The sequence below is a fragment of the Pogoniulus pusillus genome, chromosome 9, assembly GCF_015220805.1.
Source record: "Pogoniulus pusillus isolate bPogPus1 chromosome 9, bPogPus1.pri, whole genome shotgun sequence".
NCBI lineage: Eukaryota > Metazoa > Chordata > Aves > Piciformes > Lybiidae > Pogoniulus > Pogoniulus pusillus.
The window spans coordinates 32,331,139-32,351,229 of NC_087272.1; the positions used below are offsets into that span (position 1 = coordinate 32,331,139).

At 40.2% G+C, this 20,091-nt stretch overlaps 1 long non-coding RNA gene across 2 annotated transcripts in view; it reads left to right on the forward strand.

The window, feature by feature from the left end:
• Positions 1–2,775, forward strand: part of LOC135178299 (uncharacterized) — a 28,565-nt gene extending 25,790 nt beyond the window's left edge. For both annotated transcript variants that reach the window (XR_010303460.1, XR_010303461.1), the window contains exon 5: positions 2,314–2,775. This is a non-coding gene — a long non-coding RNA (uncharacterized LOC135178299). The remainder of the gene's footprint in view (positions 1–2,313) is intronic.
• The last annotated feature ends 17,316 nt before the right edge of the window (positions 2,776–20,091 follow it).

Here is a 20,091-nt window from a genome sequence, read left to right on the forward strand (position 1 = left end):
GATAAGAAGATTCCATTACCACTCTGGGCAGCCTGTTCTGGTGCTTTATCACCCAAAAATAAACAAGTTCCTCCTCAGTTTTAGATATAACTTCCTATGCTCAAGTTTGTGCCCATTACCTTTTGCTCTGTCATTGGGCACCACTGAAAAGACAGTGGCATCATCATCCTGACACCCACCCTTTAAGTATTGATCAGCAGGTGATTATCAGATACATTAATGTTTTCAAATCCCACTAGCTGAGAATAAGCTAACTTAGTATGGCTTCTCTCATGATTGGATCTTCTCCTTTCCAGATCATGAAGATATCCTTTAGCTAATTACAGAATCTCTTTGATGCTTTGCACTTTCCTGTATTTCTTACCCAACAGATGTCCAGTTTGTTGTAATCCCCCTTGAGCAAATTATCTTCTTGTCCCGAAATCTTTAATACTTGGCCCAGTATTTTTGGTTTGTTTTCCTTTTGCTCTCTTCAGTCCTTAGGGTCTGTAGCAGATGTTTATTGTAGTTCCTTTTTTTGTCTTCGCTATTGTTCTGTCTGCAAGTGGAATATTTTGCTGATGTTTCATGCTTCTGGAACTTTTGAAGAGTAGTGCCTGAAAAACATTAGGAAGAGAGATCTGGGGGAAAAAAATAAAAGGTAGTCATTAGCATCTGCACAGTTAGTGGAGACTAGAAAAGAACATGCAAAATGCCCTGAAGAGGAGGAAAATACTTCCTTCAACTGAGGAGGCATCACTGGCATACTTTCCTCATTAGCCATTTTCTCTCTACTGCCCCAAAATAGCCTCTTCTTTGATTTATTTTTTAAAGCATGATCCTTTTGTATTTATTCTCATCAGGTACTAAGCAGTAGTAGCATGCCCATAGCAATGATTAAGCTATGGGAATAGTATCTGAGGCTGCATACCTGATGCTCAATAAATGAGAAATATACATGTAATTCTCCTGAACACACTAAAACTTTATCTTAATAACTAGAAGAAGACTTTCTTTTCTGCATCATCTTCACTCCTTTGAGACCACCTTTCCTTATTCTGCCAGCTCCCAAAGAAGCTGGCAGGCTATTTACACCATGATTAGCTCTTCTGTATACTGGTAGTTTTTGTAAATGAAAACTTAAGTTGCACCTTCACGAATCATGAAATGGTTTGGGTTGGGAGTGACCTTAAAGATCACCTAGTTCCAACCCCTCTGCCTTGGGCAAAAACATCATAGAAACAGTCAGAGTTGGAAGGGACCACAAGGATCATCTAGTTCCAACCTTCCTGCCATGGCCAGGGACACCTCACACTAGATCAGGCTGGCCAGAGCCCCATCCAGCCTGGCCTTAAACACCTCCAGGGACCAGGCCTCAACCACCTCCCTGGGCAACCCATTCCAGGCTCTCACCACCCTCATGGTGAAGAACTTCCTCCTCACGTCCAGTCTGAATTTCCTCACCTCCAGCTTTGCTCCATTCCCCCTAGTCCTGTCAGTACCTGATATCCTAAAAATTCCCTCCTCAGCTTTTTGGTAGGCCCCTTTCAGGTACTGAAAGGCCACAATGATACCTTCCACCAGATCAGGTTGCTCAATGTTTCATCCAACCTGCCCTTGAAAACATCCAGGGAGAGGGCATCCACAACTTCCCTGGGTAAACTTTTGCAGCTGATATAAGTATTTTTCCCATACCTCCACAGAACAACAGAATAAGGTTCAGAGATTCCCAAAAAAGCACACTGAACTTGTAAGGTTGTCCAGTGGTGTAGGACTTAACTTGACACTATAACCAAGTTGTGCAACCTTCTCGTCATGATAATAAAGCTTACTCGATGCCACTCTAGTTGTCTCTGCACCCGTGTATGCTTTTAAAAGCCACTGGACAATCAGTGGCATCCAGGCTCCTTAGTACAAGAGCACAGCTGTGAGAATGTGGCTTTGGTTTCTGAGTCACTAATGGGTGACATATCTCATGTAACTTTAGCTATTTAAAAGTTGGGCCTTTCACTTTGAGATATTTAAAACCAGCAGGAGAAGGGAGATAGACATGTCACAAGGGAAATTAATCCCATTTATCAATCTTTTTCAAGATGGGTGATTATGTAGCTGCCTGTTTCTCTTGTCACTAGATGACAATTTATGCTAGTCACCCACCTTCTAAATGGCTGCTTGGGTTAAATGCATCATCCTACCCATAAACCCAGCTGAAAACCTGGAGTGTAGCGCACAGACTCTGTACCAACTGAGAAATGGTTACGCACAGTGGTTTCTCTACTTACTTTTCCCCCTCAAACTGGTCTTTTTAAAGGATATATCCTTTTACTCTCCTAGGAAAATCTATGCAAAGAAACTACAGTAAATACTGGTTTTGATGAACAAGCTTTTCCACTACAAAGGCACAACAACAAAAAAAAAGAGACAGAGAGTAGGAGCATATTTCACTCCTTGAAAAGGTTAGCAAACTATTTTGTAAAGTGGTTTCCTTGAGGCTCTCCGAAACAACTGGGCCAGTTCTATGCAGAAACAATGCACAGAAGATATGAGGGGACCAGAGTCTTTTGAACCAGCAGCTGTGCTACCTGCGGCTCTCCATAACAAGCAGACCAATTCCATGTGGAAACAGAATGAGCACAAGATATAAAAAGATCAAAATTGTTTGAACCAGCAGCTGTGCTACCTGCGGCAGTTAATCTTTCCTGGCAATCTGTTAGAGACACACATTCCTCAGGCTAGGAGGACTAAGAGGCTTTTGCTGACTGCTGTTCCTCTGAGAAAAGCTGAGTCCAATTCTTCTTCATACTACTGGAACACTTAGATTGTGGACTCATATATATATATATATATATAGAGAGAGAGAGAGAGAGAGAGTGTGGGTGGGTGGATGGGGGGGAAAGTCACTTTGTGTTGTTGAAAAGGACATTTCTGATCAGTTGCTCTGAATAAGAGCATGTTGGCAGCTTATTTCTTAACTCAATTTTAGTTTAACTAAATGTTAATGTCTTTGAAGAAGCTGACATCATGTAGGCTAAAATGTATTTAATAATGAGAGTGTCAGGAGTTGTTTAAAATGCATAATCTCATGGAGCCAGTGTCTGCAGTGAAGATAAAATATATCTTTATACTGTTTTCAATTAAAAATTGCTTATTTTTCCTATAAAATATTGGGTTTTTTTCTTCTCTTTAAAGAAATGTTTCTCTCATTGGACAGATAATTTTAACAAAACAATACTTTGGTCCTTCCTTAGCTGCCCTCTTCCCTTCCAGGGTAATATATATTTTCTAAGTATATTCTTTCTCCCACTCTAAGGAGCACCTTTTGCAGTGGCACTTTGGGACATGGTTTAATGGCCATGGTGGTCTTGGGCTGACAGTTGGACTCAGTGATCTAAGAGGTCATTTCTAGCTGAAACAACTCAGACAACTTTCCTTTTCTAGCCTTCCTTTTTCTCAGTTGCACCTACTTTATCAAATATTTTGTTAGCAAAGGAAGATTTTTGCATTTGCTTTACATTCCAGCATTATTTCTTCAGTGGAAGTACGAAGCAGCTGTTTGACCAAACTTCTTTAAGCAGCCTTGAGAAATAGAATAGGGCAAATAGGCAATTTTCCCTATCTATCTTAAAAATAAAAATGATAAATTTGCATATGCAATTATCCAAATGCACATAAAAAGCTCTCTGGCTTGGGGAACAAATTTGATCTGTAGTCAGGCTTTCAGTCTTATCACAGAATCAGTTATAGAATGGTTTGGCTTGGAAGGGATATTAAAAAGGTCATTTAGTCATCTGCAGTAAGCAGGGACATCTTTAGTAAGTTCTAATGGGAGGTGTCCCTGCCTATGGAGGGGGGTTGGAAGTAGATGATTTTTGAGGTGCCTTCCAACCTAAACCATTCTATGATTCTATGAACTAGATCACGTTGCTCAGAGTTCCTCCTAACACAGGTGAGGTGAGTCAGGATATGTAACAATGAGCAACACACTTTTGCATGCCAATGATGTAACCTGTCTGTGTTTTTTACCTGCCTTTATGCCTGATTCTAAACAAGGGCAAGGATGTCCAGCTGTCTGTAGACAGCAGAGAGGCCACATGAGCTGTAAAATCACAGAATGGTAGGGGTTGGAAGGGACCTTTCAACATCCTCCAGTCAAACCTAACTGCTACAGCAGGGTTACCTAGAGCAGGTTGCACAGGAGCATGCCCAGCAGGTTTTGAATTTATCCAGAGGAGACTCCACAACCTCTCTGGGCAGCCTGCTCAAGTGCTGTGGCACCCTCAAAGAAGCTTATTCTTAAGTTCAGGTGAAACCTGTTGTGTTCTCATTTCTACCAATCACCCTGTGGCCTGTTGCTGGCCACCACTGAAAGGAGCCCAGCCCCATCCTCATGACCTCTACCCTTTAGCTGTATGTTAGACTATCTGAGCAAGTTTTCTGAGGTATGTGCAGGAAGGTAAGCTGAAAGGAAAGCTAATTCTTGTTTTTTATCATAAGTATGTGAAAGTTGTTCAGGAAGAGTGATGATTAGAGAGCATGTTCAATTCCAGTGATGGTCTTTGCTTTTCAGGTAGAGCTTTAAGTTCACATTGGACTTTCACAAGGGTGCTGCCCACTAAACTTTCAAGACATAATAGTTCACTCTTTAGTTCCCAGTGATATTGAGAAGTCTAAACCTAAATGGAAGCATTTCCTAAATGGAAATACTTTATTTCTGATTACCTCATATTTAAGTTCCTTCACATGCCAGTCTCAAAGGTTTTCCCAGTGCTACAAAATCAGACAACTTTACTGATGCAACATCAAAATCTCTTCAGTTCTAGCTTCCCTTTTCAGAACTGTGCAGATGCAAATCTTCCATGATTTTTCAGTCTTCAGAGAACATAGTTGTAGTAGCTAATATCTCCAAACAAGAGCTGTTAGAAAAGTAATTTAAGGTCTGTCTGTACATAATAAGAACTATTAGCAAATATATCTGTCTTTTTCTAATTACAGCTGAAGAAAACTCTGGAGTTATAAGCTAAAAGCCTGTCTAGGCTTTGTTCAAGGAAAAAAAAACTTGATTAATGAAGAGCTGGCTTTCAACCCTTTCAACCTGATGAAATCTGTGTTCATTTTGGACTTAACAGTGTTCTAAATTATTCTAGTCGAAAGGAAACCTTTTACACAGCCTGTATTTGCTGGAGCATGAGCTTCAGACATGCTCTATATACTGAAAAAAGCCAGAAGAAATGCTTAAAGTCTGTGCCATATGGAAGTATTCCAAAGGCTACTTCAGGTCGTTTTTTAACTCTTCTGCTGAAAACAGAGATCTGTGCTTGGCATTTAGGAGGTAAGTTCTACATGGATAATAACAAGTTTATCATTGAAGGGCTTTGGGGACATTTTAGCTGAGGTGGATTAAGGTTAAAAATGGAAGCAAGTCTGTCATAGGATCTGAAGAAAAAAAATTGTCAGAACACCATTGAGTTCTCAAGAATTCAGATGAACTCTCACATCCTGTGAGATTTCTTCTTCTTCTGATTCGTTGTACTGAATATCTCAGATTTGTCATCTTCTTCCAGCAGATTGTGTCTCGCTTTTCTCAGTGTACATTAACATTGCCTCAAAATACACTAAATCCACAATAATTGCCATTTAGGGAAACCAAATCCTTCCCCAGAACTAACAAACTAACAGTACAAAAAATCTCCTGTATAATTCATGGCTCAAATCATCTTCAAAGAGAGACACTAATGAACATAACTTGTTCTTCATCTAGAAGAAACTGACAATTTATACCCAAGAACTTGGTTGAAACCTCAAAAGTATCACTGCTTTAGTATATTGACAAAATCAACTATGAATAAAGATTTACCCAAATGCCTTACTTATATATTTCTTCTGGATATGGCATAGTAATTTGGAGGTTCCATGCAAAGAAAAGTTGAGTAAATGAGGATGTTTCAAGCTAAAGAAGTGATGGCTAGGGGTCTAGGAAAGAGTGTGATGTGACAAAGGTGAATGGCTGAGGGTCTAGGAAAGAGTGTGATGTGACAAAGGTGAATGGCTGAGGGTCTAGGAAAGAGTGGAATGTGAAAAAGGGTGGTGTTCAAAAGACAAGCAGATAGTTGGATTGCCTTATTGCTTGGAAAAAGGTAGCCTCTGTCATAGAATCAATCATGTTGTAAGAGACCTCCAAGATCATGCAGTGCAACCTAGCACCCAGCCCTAGCCAGTCAACTAGACCATGGCACCAGGTGCCTCATCCATGCTTTGCTTGAACACCTCCAGGAATGGCGACTCCACCACCTCCCAGATGTGGCACTTCAGGACATGGTCTGCTGGTCATGGAGGTGTTGGACAGAAGGTTGGACTTGATAATCTTAGAGGTCTTTTCCAACCTTAATTATTCTGTGATTCTATGATTAAATATCCATAAAACATAAGCTGCTAAAAACTTATTCACTGCTTAATCAGTGCAAAAAGAACAGTTCTTAAATGGAGAATGGCAGCTTAAAAACAAAACCCAGAATTTGAATGTGTCATACAGCTTCTAGCTGTGCTGTGGTATTCCATCCCTCAGAAAGGAGGCTGGAGCAAGGTGGGTGTCAGTCTCTCTTCTCACATGCAATAAGTGACAGAATAAGAGGAAACAACCCCAAGCTGTGCCAAAGGAGGTTCAGAACAAGGGGAAATGGAAACAAAAGAAATTGCATCTGGACACAGAAGAGACATATTTTCACTGAGCATGCCCAGATTTTGGAGCAGGTTTCTTAGAGAGGTTGTAGAGTCTTGACTCTTCTGCACAGTCAGAACTCAGCCAGCCACACTCTGAACAGCCTACTCGACCTGAACTTTGTTTGAGCAGGGGACTAAATCTCCAGAGGTGCCTTTAAACCTCAACTATTCTGGGAATCTGAGGCTACAATCTATAAGAAAAAGCAAACCAATACTTAAGAAATGTCATTAAAACACACAGAGAAGATGCAAAAAACAGGAATAAAAGTATAAACAAATTTCTTGATCAGCAGAAACCTTTCAACGTTAATGGTAGGACAAGGACCAGAAGTTAGAAACTATTTTGCTTCTTATAGCATAGAAATCATAACTAAAGCCATCTGAGACAAGATGTTAAATCTGGGAAGAAAGTAAACAACAGGTGGGATCAAATGAGACAATTATGCCAAAGTATTTTTTGTGTTCCACGGGGAAAAGAAATTAGACAAAACTCACCTATGCAAACTAAAGAACGGTGAGAGAAATGAGAGAAATATACAGCTTCATTTTAAAGAAAGTAATCTCTCTGCAAGTCTGTCCTATCTTCTGCTTAATAGAAATCCACAACAGTCTGATGAAAAATGTCTCAATGTTTGCACTCTTTTTATCTAAGTCTGATTGTAATGGTAATTAAAGAGTCACAGATTTCATCAAGTCCCTCATTTCTGAAGTAGGATCAGACCTTAGCTCTATCCACAGGCAGCAAAAGGACTCTGACAGATTTTAGCAGTCATAGGTTTTCTCTGTTCCCCAAATGCCGAGAACGCTCAATATGTTTAGCACACAATATTTGGTGAATTTACAAAACTCTAATCTTTATGTTCATGGATCAGACATCAAACTAGCATTTAGATGAAACATTAGACAAACATTTCCTTTTAAAAGCCATATGCACACATTTGTTGTGTGTACTCACCGTCCTGGGAACGGAGACCAGTCTGGTTTGGAGGCAACTTGTGTTTTATATCTTCAATAAATAGATGCCATCAAGGTAGCTTTGCAAGCTTAGCATGCTAAAGGAAAAGTTCTGGTTTCTTTACAACAAAGTAAGCATCAATACTCCAGGGGAAGCTGAAACTGAGAGTGGTTACTGAAGTCAGTGTTTCGTATTATTTAATCACCAAATCACATAAAATTGATTATTGGAACAGGCACCTCTGTGGGTCACCTTGTCAAACTGCCCTGCACAAGCACTGGGCCACCTAGAGGTGGTTGCAAAGATGGAGCCTTCACAATCTCCCTGGACAATCTGTTCCAGTGCTTCACCATCCTTGTAGTAAAAAGGGTTTTTTCCTAACATTTAATTGGAATTTCCTGAAGTTTGCTGGGTTTTGGGTTTGATATCTCCCATCAGGTATACATTGAGAAGATTCCCCTGAGCCTTCTCTTCTCCAAGCCTGGAGAATCTTATTTGTAGAAACTTGCTTGTTGAAGTTTTACTAGAGAAGCTTCTTGTCTCTCAGCCTCTTCCCACATGTCAAATGCTTCAAGCCCTTAACCATCTTCCTATCTGGAAGTATGATAGATTTGGTCTATATTTATACCCACTGAGTTGAAGAGGAAACAATTTTACTCAAGTTTACCACACACACTAAATAAAGCTATTAATGTAAGAATCAAATAATGTAGCAATGCTATCACTATCATCACTGTCACTGGACACATTACAAAGGCAGTGGGAACTTTCTCATCATTTTGAGATAAGAGATAGAGCCATCTACTTTGACAAGATCATTTCAGGCGATTTATCTCAGGCTCACCAACCAGATAATTTCACCTTGACAAGAACCAGGCTTCTAAGCTGTAAAAAGGTTTGAAATTTCAGGCAGGGTTCTTTTCCAGGCTCCCTGGTATTTAGGTCTATGCAGCTCTGTGCCATGCTTTTGGAAGAGCTAATCATCATTGTTGTTCATCCTGTACTAATTCTACTTACTATGTAGGGAAGGCAATTTCTGCCATAGGTACTTCAGTTCTACTTTTGGGATGAGACATCCAGAAGCTAAATGCCACTTTGGCCAAATATTATATCATTAACTCATTGTGGTTGAGACTACCAAACCCTTAGAATCCAAAATAGCTGAAGAAAAAAAGTGGAGTGACTATTGTACTGAAAAGATGAACAGTTCATAGAATCATAGAATGGCTTGAGTTGAAAAGGACCTTAAAGATCATCTAGTTCCAGCCCCCCTGCCATGGGCAGGGATACCTCTCAGCTTGATCAAGGCACCACTCAGCCTGGCTTTCAGAACATCTTGAGAAGACTTGGTGCCTCCATAGTATCTCTGGCAAACCTGTTCCAGTGCCTTACCAGCCTCATGGGGAGAATTTCAAATATCCCAAGTATTCTGCATACATTTATACAAAGTATTTGATCATCAAGATTTAACAGATGCCCATCTCGATCCAGAGTAATATTACCACACTGAAAACACCACACTGAATTTCCATGAACATTGTAGAAACATCACTGGGCTACAGAGCAATGTGTGAATTTAAAATGAGGTTGCTTAAGTGCTGATTCCTTCAAAATGGACTCATATTTTCCTCAGGTCTAATCTAAATCCAGATTCTTTCAGCTGGAAGATGTTAGTCCTACTACTATTAGGTGAATGTGTGGACAACAAATGAGCAGCCTTCCAGTAGCTGAAGGGGGCCTATGAGAACACTGGGGAGGAACTTTTTACAAGGGTTTGTTGAAACAATGAGTTGAAGCTGGATCAGGGGAGATTTAGACTGGATATTGGGAAGAAATTCTTTACAGTGAAGGTGGTGAGACACCAGAAGAGGTTGCCCAAGGAGGTCATGGATGCCCCCTGCCTGGAGATGTTCAAGGCCAGGTTGGAGAGGTAGTTCTTCCCATGGCATAGGTGGTGATTTTGAAGGTCCCTTCCAACCCAAACCACTCCATGATTCTATGGTAGTTACAACATTGTGTGTTAGGAACAAAAGCGGTGGGGGGAAGAAAAAAGAAACATGAAACAGTTACGTGGTGTTACCTCCTAGAAATACTGACCAAGAAAATCAATTTCTTTTTTACTTGGCATGAATGAGAATGAATTTTATGTGCAGTTCATATTCAATATTTTCAGTGAAAAAACAGAGCTTCTATACAAACTGTTTATCAGTCAATATTCCTGTACATTAGGAATGTATTTTACTAATCTGTTTGCAAAACGCAGTCATTTCAATAGGCAGAATATATTAAGTTCAAAAGAATAAGCTTCCTTTAGTGTGAGAACAAAGCCTTCATCCTGACAGACAGATATACTCACTAGAGATACATGGATTTGCCTCAGCATTTTGTTTGACAAAAGTATGCTTCCTCCTTTCCTGGAGATTCACTTTAAAATTTTCAGCATACAAAGTCCTTTATCTGTCAGCTACTTTCATGCTTTCATTAGCTTTATATGTTCTTTATTTGGGGTGGAGAATGGGGAGTGAAACACAGTTGTGGGATGAGACCCAACAATCATCTAAGCTGCGTCTTACATTCTCTCAGATAATCTCTTTATCTCTCCCATACAGCAGCTACACCACTTTCTGCTGCAGCTTTTGCCTTCTGCTGAGAAGGATGCTTAAAAGTTTTCAGACTCAGTGGAACTCGCTGTGCAAAGAGGAGTGTCAGGTTTAGCACAGCAACTTTTCAAGGTATGAAATGAACAACTACTTCAAGGCATAGCTGAAGCACGAGCATGCATGAAAAGCTATTCAAAACCTTTGTTTCAAAAAGTGGATTCTACCTTTCTTTTTCCTGATTCCGTACTTCTACCTGGAATTAGAGGTGAGAAAACAGAATTCCAAACAAAGGCAGACAACATGACTGACTTATTACAACTTGTATAAAAGAACAAGTCAGTACAAATATCATAGACTCAGAATCACAGAATTGTTTCATTTAGAAAAGACTTCTAAGATCACCAAGTTCAACCACTGAACCGACACAACTGTGGCCATTAAACCAAGTCCCAAAGTATCCTGTCTGCATGGTTTTTGAACACCTCCAGGGATGATGACTCCACCACCTCCCTGGATAGCTCGTTCCAATGCCTAACCATTCTTGCAGGAAAGAATTCTATCCTAATATCCAACTTAAACTTCTCCTGACACAATTTGAGGCCTGTTTAGTTGTTTTCTGTCACCTGATCCTGGGGAGAACATCTTCCTTAGGAGAGGCTGAGGGAGCTGGAGCTCTTTAGCTTGGAGAAGAGGAGACTGAGAGGTGACCTCATTCACATTTATAAACATGCAAAGAGTGTGTGCCAAGAGGAGGCATCACTGAGCAGAGCTCATGACAGGACAAGGGGCAATGGGTGGAAGTTGAGGCATAGGAAGTTTCATGGAAACATGAGGAGTTATTTTTTTACCCTGTGAGGGTGACAGAACACTGGAACAGGCTGCCCAGGGTTGGTGGTGGAGTCTCCCTCTGGAGGTATTCAAGACCCATCTGATGCATTCCTGTGTGATCTGGTATAGCTGATCCTGCTCTGGCAGGACAGTTGGAGTGGATAATTTTCCAAAGTCCTTTCCAACTCCTAACATTCTGTGATTCTGTGAATCTATGAATCTGTGAGAAGAGACTAACCCTCACCTCACTCCAACCTCCTTGCAGAGAGTTTGTAAACATTTCAGATTCAATTCTGGAGCAATGATATCTAAAGAAATATTTTTTTCAAACCCTGAAAGATAACACATCCATGATCTGTACTTCATATTTTTATTGGAGATTATCTGTCATTGCTGTGACTATGAATGGGCAAAACCCAAAAAGAATATAGATTTGCTTCTTCCCAGGCATTACCTTATGAAAAATTATAACCTGACTCAGAGAGGGGGAAAAAAACTGACAGGAAAATCACCATGGATATTAGGATCTCTTTTATCCATAGTATCATTAGTTGCTGGAATAAAGGTCTCTCCAAAAGATTTGTTTCACTCAGAGTGTAAGTTATTGAGTTCAGATAAGGGAAATACAAGAAAAAATGCAATGATGTGATCAGTAAGGAAACAAAAAGGGAGAATTTATGAGTTATTTCTGCATTTCTGGCCTTTTAAGTTATAAAGTTATTCTATCATAAGGTTGGAGAACAACATATTAAAAAAAGAGAAAAAAGAAAAAGTGACTGTACCTAATGAAACATTTCCAAAGGCACTCAGTGCTAAATTTATCATCATTTCTGTAATGGAATAAAGAAAGTTATAACTAACAGATGACCTAAGGAAAATATTTTTGGACATCTGAAAGATTAATCAAAATCTTAGAATCATAGAATCAAACAGGTTGGAAGAGACCTCCAAGATCATTCAGTACAACCTAGCACCCAGCCCTGGCCAGTCAACTAGACCATGGCACTAAGTGCCTCAGCCACTCTTTTCTTGAACACCTCCAGGCACAGTGACTCCACCACCTCCCTGGGCAGCCCATTCCAATGCCAATCACTCTCTCTGGGAAGAACTTCCTCCTAACATCCAGCCCATACTTCCCCTGGCACAACTTGAGACTGTGTCCCCTTGTTCTGTTGCTGGTTGTCTGGGAGAAGAGACCAACCCCCACCTGGCTACAGCCTCCCTTCAGGTAGTTGCAGACAGCAATGAGGTCCCCCCTGAGCCTCCTCTTCTTCAGGCTAAACACTCCCAGCTCCCTCAGCCTCTCCTCACAGGGCTGTGCTCCAGGCCCCTCACCAGCTTTGTTGCCCTTCTCTGGACACGTTCCAGCACCTCAACATCCCTCTTGAATTGAGGGTCCCAGAACTGGACACTGTTACTTTAATAGGGCATGATTGGATAGACAAGGAAAACTATCACTAAAAAATAATACATGACTTAGACCAAATTAAGTTGGGATCTACTAAGTCCAATACACAAATAATGCAAAAAGGGTAAAAGATAAAAGTTTAAACAAAATATTGTGTTCAAAGAGAGAAATTGTCCTGGCAACACAAAATGCAGCAAAGTATGGGTACGTTCTCCTCTAGATAGTCCAAACCCACCAAAGCAAATCATATTCTGTAGGTCTATAGAAATAATTAAAATTCTGCTGTGCCTCAGTTTATTTCTGTCTTGTTCCTCCACCCCCAATAGAAGATATTTATAGAATCATAGAATCAGAATTGTCAGGGCTGAGAGGAACCTCAAAGATCACCTAGTTCCAAACTCCATGCTATAGGCAAGGAAACCTCACACTAGATCAGGCTGCTCAAAGCCACATCCAGCCTGGCTTTAAAGACCCCCAAAGAAGGGGCTTCCGCAACCTCCCTGGGCAGTGTCTCACTACCCTCATGGTGAAGAACTTCCTAACATCCGATCTGAATCTACCCACTTCAAGTTTTTCCTCCATTATCCCATGTCCTATCACTACCTGACAGCCTAAAAAGCCACTCCCCAGCTTTCTTGTAGATTATAACATTTATTGGAAAAATACTGACAGTTTAGTAGAAAAGAGGAAACAAACTGAATGTAAATTAAATTCAGACTCTATGAAGAGGAAAAAAACCCAACCAAAAAAAAGAAACCCAAACAAACCAAGAAACAAGTCTAAGTGCAAAGACAGTAAAAAGCAGAGTTATTACTTCAAGTAATTTGACTTCTGAAGGGGACTGGTGTGTATTAAGCATCCCTTGCAATCTTTTTTAAAGGGATTTAAGAATTCCTCTGTCTTTTACTTTGCTTAAGACTCATTACTTCTTTAATTACTGCCCTTACTCTTGAAGTAAATCCTGTATTAGCATACTCTACATTAGAGTAAAAATCATAACATGGCCTGTTTTAAGAAATGGAAGCATTTTAATTCAGTCTTTGAAAAAAAAATGCTCTTGTACTTGTGCTTATGTTGATTAAAACTTTTTGTAACTGTATTTAATTTGCAAGCAATTTCACACACACAAAGAAAGGAAAACAGTTACCCTAGCTGTAACCAGGTGGGGGTAGGTCTCTTCTCCCAGACAATCAGCAACAGAAAAAGGAGACACAGTCTCAGCTGGTGCCAGGGGAGGTATAGGCTGGATGTTAGGAGGAAGTTCTTGATGGAGAGAGTGATTGGCATTGGAATGGGCTGCCCAAGGAGGTGGTGGAGTCACTGTCCCTGGAGGTGTTCAAGCAAAGTCTGGCTGAGGCACTTAGTGCCATGGTCTAGCTGACTGGATAGGGCTGGGTGCTAGGTTGGACTGAATGATCTTGGAGGTCTCTTGCAACCTGCTTGATTCTATGATTCTAAAATTGTTTCACAGAATCACAGAAACATTCAGGATGGAAAAAAAAACCATGACCAGCAAGTCCAACCAATATCCTTACTCTACAAAGTTCACCCTAAACCATATTCCCAAGCATCACATCCAAATGACTTTTAAACACATCAGAGGTTAGTGACTCAATCACCTCCCTGGGCAGCCAATTCCAGTGGCTGAAAATCTTCACCAAAAAATCTTTAGCATTAGGTAGTTCTATAACACAAAATTGCAAAATACATAAAATTTTGGGGGGGGGTGTATGTGTATATATATATAAATATATAAAATTGAAATTGCTGAAATCAGACATTTCAGTCTTTTGCAGTTTTGGAATTCATAATGCCTCCTCATTTGTTCTTATTGCCATACAAATTTCCCACAGAAATGAGTAGTTTTCACCATGTAAGCTCTTGAGCTTTGTCTGCAATGGGAACAGAGCAACTGCCTGCAGTTTTTGAGTTAGAGCAGAGCAGAGATGTGTATAGGGGGAAGAAGCTCTTTTAACACAACCAATGAGTCAGTTTTCTTGAATTAGAATCTCACAATATCCTGGAATGGTTTGAGTTGGAAGGGACCTTAAAGGGCATCTAGTTCCAACCCCTCATGCCATGGGCAGGGACACCTCCTATTAGTCCAACCTGGTCTTGAACACTTCCAGCCATGAAGCCCCCACAACTCCTGTTCCAGTGTTGCACCACCCTCATGGGAAGAATTTCTTCCTCATGTCTCATCTAAATCCAGCTTCTTTCATATGCCCCACTATTATTTAATCAGCAAACTCATACATTCATTCATACATAAAATTCTATTTCCATTACAGCTAAGAAACAATTTTGCTGAGTTTTGAAATTATATCTGTGCCTGATATTATGTGCTACATAATTTGTGTTAAATATTGTCATCATAATAATACAAGCAATGCTTAAATGGATTTTCAGTGTTTTCTGTGTACTAATTAACTTGAAAATAAGATGTTACAGAATTGCAGCACTGCAGAATGGTAAGGATTGAAAGGGATCTTTGGACATACTCTACTTAAATGCCCTTGCCAGAGCAGGTTCAACCAGAGCAAGTTTCAAAGGACAGCATCTAGGCAGGCTCTGAATGAGCGCAGAGGTGCTGACTCCACCACCTTTCTGGGCAGCCTGGTCCAATGCTCTATCACACTCAACGTAAAGAAGTTCCTCCTCATGTTTAGATGGAACCTTCTGTGTTCATACTTCTGCCTGTTACCTACCCCATGTCTTGTCACTGGGCATCACTGAAAGAAGACTGAACACATCTCCTTGACATCCACCCACTGAGGGTTGATAAACACAGAGAAGTCTCTGCCTTTCTTCACAGAGAGCTGTTCCAGACCCTAATCATCTTTGCAGCCTTTTGCTGTACCCACTCAAGCAGTTCCCTGTCCATCCTGAAATGGAAACAATAACTCAGATAAGGCCTTATCAGAGCACAGTAGAGGGGAAGAAGAACCTTTTTTGACCTGCTGGCCACACTCTTCTTGATGTACCCCAGAATACCATTGACCTTCTTGACCTCAAGGGCGCATTGTTGGCTCATGGTCATTCTGTTGTCTACCAAAACTCCCAGGTCCTTTTTCCACAGAGCTGCTTTCCAGCAAGTGAGACTTCAGCCTGTACTGATATGTGGGGTTATTCCTCCCTAACCATGCTTCTATTCCTCTCTGACCATGCTTCTATTCCTTCTTAACTGTGTTCTCATTGGCATTAAGCAAAGTTTGGTTGAAATGTGGAAGTCTAATGGATTGGAAACAGCAGATAGTGGTTTAAAACACTTGTGCAATAGACTAAACAATAAAAATGTACAAATAAAACACAGTATGACTCAAACTTCAGACATAAGGCATTAGTCATCTGTTTTGAGATACAGTCACCCATACATGGATTTTAAGGTAAAAAAAGAACTTGGGCCCCAACTTTAACTTACCTCTCTTCTGGGACTAAAAAAAAACATCCACGTTCTTTCAGTTTGCTCCTTTTCCTCCTTTCTTTTGCTGCCAGCACATATCAACGGGACACATCTGCAGTGATAAAAGCCCATTAGCCACAAGAAGAGACAGATGGGAGATACACAATTATAATTAATAATGAAATAAATGTCACCTAGCTTTTCTAAGCACTGTTCACTTTTTTATTCTTTAATGAAAGTTTTGAATTAATCTCCAGCTTATAAAAATATTGAATATGAGCTGCCAATACATGCCTGACATTTTCAATTACTCATGTTAATATGTGGTCTTCTCTAGGTCTGTGTGAAAAATACCAAGAGGAAAGGAAAGTTCTGAGGTTTCCAAAGCCAGTTCAAAGTTATGTGGCTGATGCTAATATAGCAGGATACTTTTGTATTCTGGGTCATGTTTTCTGAGCCATTTAATGTCAGCAAGAAGTTTTTTAGCATAGGAAACAAAGAACCCTATTCTCACACTTACATGGACAAATACACAAGTGCTGTCTCAGGTGTTATCCCTTCTTTTTGACAAGATGAGACACATGAAGTACTTGAGTGCATTATTAACCTTAGTGACGAGTCAAAGAAGGATAAGCCAGAAGACAGCTGTGGTCAAAATGTCCAAGGAAACAAAAAAGGATATTAAGACATCTATGAAAGGAAAAGAACACATTTTCAATAAATATTTGTCTAGCATAAGGCACATGGCAGGATTTTAAAGCTGAGCCAGAGCATAATGTGTTATGGGATTACAAGTACTCGTTGTAGGGAAGTAGGCATTGGTAACAAGTGACAGGACACAAGGAAACTGCCTCAAGTTACCAGGGAAGGTTAGGGTTGGATATTGATGTTTGAAGAAACTTCTTGACTGAAAGGATTCTCAAAGATTGTAATGAGCACCCCAGGGAGGTGGTTGAATCCCTATCCCTGAAGGTATCTGAAAGATGCAGAGATGTAACATTGAGGGATATGGTTTAGCACCAACCTTGGTGGAGTTAGGTGATGGTTGGATTCAGTGATCTCCCAGCTGAAACAGTTCTGTGATTATTTGGGATCACAGACCATGTACAGCACTCCACGAATGTTAAAGAAGCATCCACATGGTAAAAACATTTAAGGGGGAGCCACTGTCTTCCTGCCAGATAAAAACATTACATTTTTCTTCCTTGCCACTTTTAACATCAGTAGTTTCCCTTCTAATTGAGGGTAATGTGGTCCATATGCTGCCTGTTGCAATTTTGAGCCCGGAATACTCCAAAGATAGGTAAAACAATGACCTTGATGTTAGTGCATATGAGAACGGTGACCCCACAGAACTAGCTCTTGTTCCTGTTGACATGGTATCTGTTTCAAACTGAACTGCAAGAGAAGCGGATGCTGATGGCCAAAGTTCAGGAAAACAGATGGTGTGTAGAAATTTTGCCATGCCCATAAGAAGTTTTAGAGATAGAGCAACAGGAATCCATCATATATCCAAAAACCCCTGCTGTTCACATTACCCCTGGATCAACAACATTGGTGATTCCTTTTCTTTTTGGAACAATTCCCACATTTATCTAAATCACTATCAGCCACTGTGCTGCAAACACATTAGTAACAATAATGGCACCTAATCTGGTTCTTAGCACAATGATTTAGGCTTGTTCCCTTCCCTTTATTGTGCAACCCATTATCCTCCCAAATAATTTCTCGCAGCTGGTGATGACTGATTTGTAAGGTTTTATTTAAGCTGTAATGAGATAATCTTGTCATATTCTGAAATCTTTATTATTAAACTTATAAAACAAGCAGGAGCTTGGCAGCAGTAGCTTTCTGCTTTTGCAAGGGACTATATTGTTATACAAACCTAGAGGGGAGGATTTAATAGCAGGGTCTGTTGGTAAATTGTGCGTTCCTGTGTCCTAATCCTAAAAGGAGATAGCATCTCCTGCTATCTATGAACATAGATTCTCCAGATCTGATCCACCTCTTAAGGAGCAGCTTCATTGAAATTTAATGTGCAAATAGACATTCTGCCTGAATCTTTTTATACATTAAGTGCTGTGTACAAAAGAGTCTGCAGAATATATCTGCAGTGGCCAGCAGGTGATTTCAGTTTATCTAGCCTTACAAGGAGAATCAAGCTGAAATGGATGATAGCTATCTCACTGTTAAGCTGAGTTTTCAGGCTGGCACTCATCCTGCCCTGTTAGCAAGGACAAACTTTATTGCCTTTGACCTAGACTATCCTTAACAATTATGATGACTGCTATTGTTTCCTGAAATTGTCTCAGGTTCTATAATCTCTTTCAAGTTCTTTGTCACATATTTTGGTGTTTCATAGAACAGAATAAAAGAATCCTAGAATTGTTTCAGTTGGAAAAGACCTTGAAGATGATCAAGTGTAAACATTATCCAACTCCACCAAGTCTGGTGCTAAACCATGGAGCCATAGAAAGAATCGGGTTGGAAGGGACCCTTGAATGACATCTTGTCCAAACCATGTCCTTCAGTAGCACATCTCTGCAACTTATAAACACCTCCAAGGATGGGGGATTGTGTTGGTTTGAGGCCAATTGAAATATTGTAATGAGAAAAAAATAGATTATAGGCTGTGAAAAGGAAACAGTGGTGATGTCTACTTCACTCATAGGCATGCTGAGATGTATAAAAGCAAGGACACAAACATAGGTAAGACAGAGTGTGTCTCTGTCTATCAGAGTCTGTGTTTCTCTTCAGCTTGGATCTGTGTAACCCAACTGATCTTTCTGCTTCTAACTTCCCTTGCCGATCCTCACAGCTCATCTTGACAGTAAAGCAGACTCTGGGATAAGGTAGAGGGATGCAAAGAAGGTGGAAGAGTGGTTGGGAGTCCCTCCTGGGGACTCTGATTTCTGGGAGGGCTGTTGTGCTTCTATATTACTTTTAACTTGCATATTTCTCTATATAGTCGTATTTATTTATAACATATAGTAAATAACTGCTTGTATGTTGTGCTAAGCTGTGAATACAAAGCTTCATTCCTTAACTTCTAGCCAGCTGAGTCTAGTCTGGGTGATTTCATAAGAGTGGGGTGGCAGGTAACTCCCAAACCATTACAGGCAGACTGTTCCAGTCTTTGAGAATCCTTTCAGTAAAGAAGTTTCTTCTAATACCTAACCAAAACCCCCTCATTTATTATTTTTTTAATTGACTGCTGAAATCCTTAAATAATCCAAATATTATGAGATTCATTACTGCATTAGTTGCACAAAAGTCATACAATCATTAAGGTTGGAAAAGATCTTTAAGATCATCGAGTCCAACTGTAATCCAATCAGGACCACTAAAATATCACAGTATCACAGTATCACAGTATCACCAAGGTTGGAAGAGACCTCACAGATCATCAAGTCCAACCCTTTACCACAGTGTCCAAGGCTAGACCATATCCTGAAGTGCCACACCTACATGCTTCTTGAACAGTTCTAGGGATGGTGACTCCACTACTTCCCTAGGCAGTGTGTTCCAATGCCTCACCACTCTTTTAACAAAGAATTCTTTCCTAATATCCAATCTAAATACTATAAAGTTTAAAGATGATGAAAGGCAGCCCTTTCCCAAACTTCTGACACACCAGAAAGCCATTAGAAGAGCTGAACAGGGCAAAGAACAAGGAGACATGACAACATAGCCAAATAAAGGAGAGTCACAAATCAGTGTAGGCTGTTCAGCAAACATTTTTACATTAAATCATGTTGATCCACTAAACCAGAACAAGCTTTAGATGATTTGCAATTGAAAAGGACTGAGTTGAAAACATTTGGGGAACATTTTGATATAAAGGACATCTGAAAATTTGAAAACATTTTCTCACCCAGCACGATTCACTAACAGTAACAATTCTAAAGTTTTTCTCTTCATTTAAAATTTATAATATGTGCTAGAGTCATGCTCATAGAATCACAGAAGGGACCTTAGCAATCATCTACTCCAAGACTGGATGGGGCACTTAGTGCTATGGCCTAGTTGATTGGACAGGGCTGGGTGATAGATTGGACTGGATGATCTTGGAGGTATCTTCCAACCTGGTCAATTCTGTGATTCCAACCTCCATGCCATGTGCAGGACTCTACATTTGCCCTTGTTGAACTTCACAAGGTTCCTTCTGCCCAGCTCTCCAGGCTGTCCAGATCTCACTGAA